Here is an 8,097-nt window from a genome sequence, read left to right as displayed (position 1 = left end):
AGTAGTAGTAGTAGTTGTTGTAGTAGTAGTAGTAGTAGTAGTAGTAGTAGTAGTAGTAGTAGTGATGGTGGTGGTGGTCGTCGTCGTCGTCGTTGTGATGGCGATGGTGGTCATGGCGATAGTGGTGGTGGTGGTGGTGGTAGTTGCAGTTATGGCTATCGTGTTGATGATCGTAATGGTGGAAACGGTGGTGGTATAGTGATGTAGTGGTGATGGCAATTGTGATATTGATAAAGGAAGTGATAATAATGGCGGTGATAGTGGTCATGGTGGTGCTATGAAGATAATTTATCTTTATTATCAGTATTCACCGATTCATGCCAAAAATATATTACGATTTTCTACTTTCTACTACTTTGAGTCTGCTATCTTAACGCTGTCAATTAGGAAAAAAAAGCCGTCTTTATGTATTTTTGCCAAATTCTCTGTCCCTCTCTCTTCTCGCTGAGGCATCCAGATTGAAATTTTTGAAGAAGGAATAATGTTATAATTCCCATGACTGGCTTGAGTTATGACAAGAAAAATTACTTGAAGAAGATCAATTAAAACTAGAGAAATACGTGGGAAGAGGGGGGCATAAAAATGAAGTTACTCACTTTTGAATATGTTTTTAACTTTCAAATACTCTAAACATGAAAGTATAGTATTTTTACGGTAAAATTATATGTACGAGTGTGCACATACGTATTAAGTATGACTATACATAATTATATTTCATTTAACGCTACTTTGTGCGATCCTAATTAATTTATGTCAGCTTGACAAAGTTTTCCGCACATCAACAACTGTACCCTTCGCTATTCTAATATAACAGCGATCAGCTTTTAGTGGTATACGTAGCTGGCGAAGCGGATAAATGTGGAAACGTATGCGTCTTACGGTCCAGTGACGTCATTCATAGCTTAGTGGTGTGTTTACATCCATATTGTCTATAAGGACAATTCTTTTCACTCGAGACAACTCGTGTAGCGTATTGTTTTTCCATGTTCTAATGTACACGAACCTATTAAATATGACTTACATAACTATATTTCATTCAACGTTGCTTAGTGCATACCTAATTAAAACTTTTTTCTATATATTGTAGCTTTCATTTCCTCTCGTCTTTGCTTATTTTGTCTTATAACGCTTTGATGAAATTACAACTTTTACTATAGAAAATTTACAAGCAAAGAAATGAAACGAAAAATCGAAACAATCTATAACTGTTCACTTTTGTAAATTGCATTGTTTTGTTTGTTTTTTTTCCTTCGAGTAAATTAATTAATATTATGATTAATTAAACAAATAGCATCGTAAGTCACTTATTAACCGACTATATATGACGTAAACAATGACGACAGAAATTAATGATATTACACCTATCCTAGAAATTGTTTTCAATATCTTAATCAAAGAAAAAGGTAAAAACGAAAAGATTAAATTTCCGAATCTTTTATCTTTTACTTGTTTCAGTCATTGGACTGCGACCATGCTGAGGCACCACCTCAAACGGATCTTTTTTAAAACGGGGGCCACATTTTTCATTAACGAAACACTTTGAAACTTGGAACACTGGTAGAATGTGTCATATAAAACATCTTTTTCTCTTAGTCTTCTTTAAAAAAAAAGAAATCCATAAATTATTCCATGTTAAAGTTGTCGTATTTCTGTAATTTCAACCAATCACTGACGTCCATTCAGCCGATATACATTAAGCGCCGACTACATAAACAAACGATTCTGAAACAATTAACCCTAACCCTAACCCTAGGGTTAGGGTTAGGGTTAGAGTTGTGGTTAGGGTTAGGGTTAAAGCAAATTTAAAATGAAAAAAGCAAATAAAACGAAGAATCGTTTGTTTATGTAGTCGGCACTTAATGTATATCGGCTGAATGGACGTCAGTGATTGGTTGAAATTATCGAAATAAGACAATTTTTTACATGAAATAAATTCAAATACAAAAATATTTTTCTGTTCTATAACACAAAATAGATAAGTATACGAAGTTTGAAAGTCTTTCGGTACCAAAAACACTACGTAAAACATTAATGAAAAATGCTGCCCCCGTTTTAAAAAAGATCCCCTCAAACAATGCGACCCCATTTTTTAAAGCCTAGTACTTACTTATTTTATCGGACTTCTTTGCCGAAACGCTAAGTTAAGAGGACATAAACAAACCAACACTGATTATCAAGCGATGGTGGGGACAAACACAGACACAGTTTCCGTCTTCCAAATCTACTCACAAGGCATTAGTCGACTCGGAGCTATAGTAGAAGACACTAGTCCAAGATACTGCGCAGCGGGACCGAACTTGAAACCATGTGGTTGCATGCCATTGACTACAGCTACTACGAGCAGGAATAGGAATTCCGACCACGTTTCATGGTTTGCTACATCAACAGCTCCTTTGTAGGATCTAGTGGCTAAGGACACTTTTGGGAGGAACCACGTCCAGTTTCGGCCCTACTCCTCTACCGTTTTCGACGTGGTGTCCTCCAACTTCTGGAAGTGTCTTCAGCTCTGGTGTTGAGTGCGTTTTCTTTGGGGGACGGGCCTTTTATTCTTCGGTTTCTTCGATGCAGCATCAACGAATGTCAGCAGGCAAATGACCATCCTGTCAAATTTCCCTTTAAATACTCGCCGGTAGGCTCCAGCAGCTAGCGCCAGCTAACTGTCACGTGACACAATCTAAGCTTCAACTGACCAATGGACGGGACGGGCGCATAGTTTTGGCTTGTGCCCTCTCTATACCTACCTTCCAACAGAGTCGTGTTAGTTTCAGTTCCAGCACCCAGAGGAAGGCGTGCAATGAACGAGATGGTTCCCTTGGCCCACCTATCAAGCAGCAACGCTGTTTAAGTGCCAGCCAGCCTCACCTAGCGATGCTATTTCCCAGTCAGCATGTTATGGCTTTCGAGCCATTTCGGGTCTTCTCTATATATAGAAGCTGGCTTTGTCGACTGCTTCCTCCTTATTGCTTTTCTCAGCAGAAACATGTTACATTCATCAATTTTACAAATAAATCATCATTTTACTTCAGTGACAAAAATTAAACTACATCTAATTATCGTTTTACTGTATAATTTACAGACACAAAACAACAAACACACCTTAGAATTTTTGTAGACATTCGATCGTAGTGTAAATAATGTTTCATGAGCCAAAATGCCACCGATGTCGACTTTGCATTTCATCCTTTCGGAATCGATAAAATAAGTACCAGTTGAACACTGGGGTCGATGTAATCGACCTACCCAACCCTCGAAATTGCTATTCTTGTGCTAAAGTTTGAAACCAATATTTCATGAGCCAATAAAGGAGTCTGTGAGTACTAGATTACTAAATTGACTTAATTACCATTTTAGAGTATATTTTATAAACAACTAGCAGAGGCACCCGGCGTTGCCCGGGAATGAAATTGTTGCTTATATAATGGAAGAAAAAAAGCAAAATATGTTGTATAGAAATTTGAGGACATTCTGTAGATGTATTCTCAGATGAATGATGTCTGGGCGCCTCTCATGAATGGGAAAATTGAAGATGCGCCAAAAAGCCTCATTGTTACTTGGAAACTTTTACGAAAATTAAAATGGGGATTAAATGAAAAAAATGAGTTACGTGAAGAGTAATTGAAATAAATGGCGATTGTGGAACCACGCACGCACGCACGCACGCACACCCGCACACCCGCACACACACAGAGTATCACACATCAGATGAAATGGACGTGTGTGTCTGTGTGTGACAGAGAGATAATGAGAGAGAGAAGTGTGTTGTCATGTATACGTACATGCATAAATATGCAGACATCTTTGTGTGTGAGTGTGTGTGTGCGTGTGTATGAGAGAGAGAGAGAGAGTAAATACTACTTACACACTACTCTCTCACTCTGTCTCACACACATACACACGCACACATACATCCAAAAATGATGGATGCATATGACAACAGACCCCTTGACTCACTCACACTCTGTCTCTTACAAACACACACATACATAAATGTATACAAACATATTTACAAAGACACATGTGTGTATACGCGTGCGCGTGTATGTTGTGTGTGTGTGTGTGTGTCGTTGTTACGTCAATACCGGAATTTGACATTGAGGAACCTTTTTAAAGAAGTGAATCATAAATATAAAGCAATATTATTTATTTTTAATAGAAAAAAAATCAAATGAAGAGCCTATCATTTATCCGAGGTCAAATTATTCATGCATCACAAGTATGGAAGCATTTGGTGAAGTCGATTTCACGTGAAAAGCGAATACACAGACATCTCTGTTTTATATATTAGAGAAGATGAAACGCCTTGCTTGGAATGTTTTGTGGAACGGTCACTGGCATCAAGGTTCTATGTGGTCCCTTCCATTTTGTAGTAAAAATCGTTGTTTACATACATATTCAGTAACTAATGTTGGTTATGTCCAGGTCGATGTTTAAAATCTTACCTGTTTAAAATTTTACCTGGTGATGGTGGATTATATCATCGTTTATGACCGCATTAAATAAATAAAATTCTACCGAAACAAACGTCATTTGTGTTTACCTTTTATACCTAGACCACACCAAGGACCCACCCTTAAGTCGGATCTAAGGTTTAAACTGGATTTAGCACTGGCCTATCTACGGTATCCTAGCAACACTTGATGTCTTCAATGTTGTTTATTTCACTGAGTTATAGTGCCTAGCCACTTTTGGCGTCCTACAAGTTGATGTACCTTGATTCTTATGAATCCTCGTAATAAAATTATACACACACGCACGCATACATACGCGCGCGCACGGGCATACGCACGCACGCACACATATACACCAGGTGCACTCCAGAAGTTATAAGATTTTTCAGGAGAGGTATTTATTAATTTCAAAGAAGTACAAAAGTCTAATCTCCTTCAAAATGGGATCTTCTGACTTCAGTGCCCTTGTGGTAGTGCTCTGGCCACTTCGTGAAGGCTCCATGGAAGTCCTCCTACGTAAAGGTGTTCAGGACCCTTGTAACAGCTGCCTTCATTTTCTCCTTCCGTTTGGGGAGCAACCAAAAATCGCAGGAAGCAATGTCTGAACTGTAAGGAGGCTGAGGTATAGTTTTGATGCCCATCTCTGTCAAGTAATTGATTACCAGGATGGAATTTTGGATTGGTGCAGGTATTCAAGCCTTTTGCGACGAAATCTCTTCCTGAACTCCCTCAAAACCTCCACAAAGTGTTTTTGTTGGCCGTCTGGCTAGAGAGAACCCAGTCGATGTAGATGATGACTTTGCTTCCAAAAAAGGGAGATCGTTATGAATTCCCCGGTTGTTTTGCTTTGCCTGGCCTCTTGTGCTAGCGAAAAACAGATGCTCGATTCATACAAGTTAATCCATGACCAGTCTGGAGCATTTCATAAGTTTCTATAGTGTTTTTGTCTCGTTTAACACAAAACTTTATTGCATAGCGAGCTTTCAAATTGTTTTCCTGCAAACTAGTCAGTTGTGACAAGCAGTGTTTAGTAGGGTGAGTTCAAAGTGCTGCTACAGCCGTCTCCTTCAATCTGGAATAACAAAAGTTGGCTAGTCAACTTAATTGATGCATGGTAATGATATACTAAAGTTACAATAATCTAGAGCATTTATAACTGCCTCTCTTTAAAAAGTCAAAACCTTTGGAATGCACCTAGTATACATACATACATACATACATACGTATGCATGTATATGTGTGTGTGTGTGCGCGTGTGTGTGTGTGTGTGTGTGTGTGTGTGTGTGTGTGTGTGTGTGTGTGTGTGTGTGTGTGTGTATTAAAGCCTTTAAGACCCTGGCATCAACAGGAAACGTCCTTAATCGAAACCAATCAGCAGTTTTCAAATATGAGCGAAAAATTTGTCAATGTCAAAGAGGGTTCTTCTCGGGAAGATTCAAACATCCTCTGGAATAAAAAAAAAAAACAATTCAGTGAAGTCAAAGGAGTTTATTAGAATATTGGGTAGCTTGAAGAAATCCGATAGAAGTATTGCTTCTGTATTTAACCAAGAACAAAGTATCAGAGACTGTGATTTAAGAACCTCAGGATAGGAAAGTATCGGGAAGAGACTTGATGTCGGACATTGGTACAAAAAAACTGACCTTCTGTATGTCTTATTGATCATTACCAACAGGCTCTTATTGGAGTAATAAACATACCAAACTGTTTGGTAGTGGCAGAAACAAAACTGACATCCAGAAAACAATGCCAATCGCTAAGCGAAAAACTACCAGCTAATTACATACCAGAATCTTTTGTATAAAAGGCGCACAACCTGTCTGAAAAGTTTCTCCAAGAGTATTGTGAGAAACAATCACATCACTTCTGAACAAGCGGTTGGGTAGAAAAGAGTTTAAATATGTAATGAACAACTTTTAAGTAAGAAAACTGTCAGACATGTGACAGCATAGTTAATCAAAGCCTAACTAGATTGCAATGAATAAATAAATCGGTCATGTTCCACACGCGTGTGAAATAGAATCGAATGTTTTTGATTTGATAGAAATTCCAGATACCATAACCATACTCTGAAGCGAGATACAAAATATGATTCTAATGTCACTGATAGAATACAGCATCATAAGTATGTGTTTCAGTTCCGAAAATAAGATATGAACCGTTGACCCTATCGTTTGTTTTCCGATATCCAGTCAAAGACTTTGTCATCTGAGAGACCCTAGAAGAGACAACTTTTGATTATGATACATAAGAAACTAATATAGTAGAACTGGTTGCATGGGTTCTGTGTCAAACTATTTGCAGAATGATTAATGATTCGTGACCTGTCGCTAGGCTTATGCAGTAATATTATGCAATACTAGTGAAGCAGTAAAAGACGGTTAAAATGTTATGTATGATATACTCTACTATATGGAGTTGAAACAAGGACATTACAAAAGCATTATCAAATATGTTACAAGCTTTTGAGATGTGAGCATTAAGAAGACTTTTGAGAATATCATAAACAGAACTCATATCCAATAACGAAGTCCTAAAAAAGACAAACAAAAAATCAAAGAAAATTTTATTAGACAACAACAAAAAGAGAAAACTAAACAAAGTTTGGGCATTTAATTAAAAAGAAATCATTTTCTGAGACTGCTAATCAAGGCAAAAGGGATAGAAAACCGAATATGTAGATAAATAATGTCAAGGACTGCACAGACATAAATACACTGGATTATAAGGGCAAGAAAAAAAGAGATGACGATTCAACTAGATGAGAGCAGACGATACCTGATCATGATGAGCAGTATCAAGTCGTTAGCATTATATCAAATATTTCAGCTGGTCTCTTCTACCTAGGAATTAGAGTGTTGATCTCATGATCATAAGGTTATGCATTCGATTCCTAGACTGGACGGCGTGGTGTGTCCTTGAGCAAGGCACTCAATTTCACGCTATCCCAGACTATTCTGCTGAAAATGAAAAACCAACTTAGTGTTAGTGCAGCCTTCTTTCCTTCCAGTTGGTATATCCTCTATCTTTCACTGAGTCGAGGCTAGGAGAGATGAGAAGGTGTTTGTCTATTTAATAAATTTATTTATTTCTGCTACAGACCACGTCAACAAACTGACGAAAGTAGTAAGAGTTTTGAACAAATAACGAGTGTTTCATTCGCCTGCCATGTTGAGTTCAAGACCGTCCTACGGACTTGGAGATGACATCAACAAGCGATGCTATCATTCTCTCCAAGAGATCCTGATATTGGCATAATTATCTTCTAGCGATAATCAGAAATAATCAACAAAACAAAATTGGTGAAGAAAAATGCACCAGCGTCATAAGTCAAGGGCTCTCAACCAGGGTCCACGTGATCCCTGAAGGTTCGTATAAAGTTTTGTTGTTACATTTTATGTGCAATAAATTGGTTACACTTCTACAATACACAAAATATTTTAACAATTTTTTGAAAACAATTCCTAGTGGCTGTGTGATAAGTAGCTTGCTTACCAACCACATGGTTCCGGGTTCAGTCCCACTGCGTGGCACCTTGGGCAAGTGTCTTCTACTATAGCCTCGGGCCGACCAAAGCCTTATGAGTGGATTTGGTAGATGGAAACTGAAAGAAGCCCGTAGTATATATGTATGTATGTATATATATATA

General features: G+C 37.9%; 1 long non-coding RNA gene across 1 annotated transcript in view; it reads right to left on the bottom strand.

Moving 5' to 3' along the window:
* Nucleotides 1–4,155: 4,155 nt before the first annotated feature.
* LOC106873905 (uncharacterized) overlaps nucleotides 4,156–8,097 on the bottom strand; it is a 15,929-nt gene continuing 11,987 nt past the window's right edge. Inside the window, exon 3 of the long non-coding RNA XR_001409934.2 lies at nucleotides 4,156–5,520. This is a non-coding gene — a long non-coding RNA (uncharacterized LOC106873905). The remainder of the gene's footprint in view (nucleotides 5,521–8,097) is intronic.

The sequence above is a fragment of the Octopus bimaculoides genome, chromosome 3 (assembly GCF_001194135.2).
Source record: "Octopus bimaculoides isolate UCB-OBI-ISO-001 chromosome 3, ASM119413v2, whole genome shotgun sequence".
In the NCBI taxonomy this organism is placed as follows: Eukaryota; Metazoa; Mollusca; class Cephalopoda; order Octopoda; family Octopodidae; genus Octopus; species Octopus bimaculoides.
Note: the sequence above shows the minus strand (reverse complement) of the source record. Positions and strands in the feature narration are given on the sequence as shown.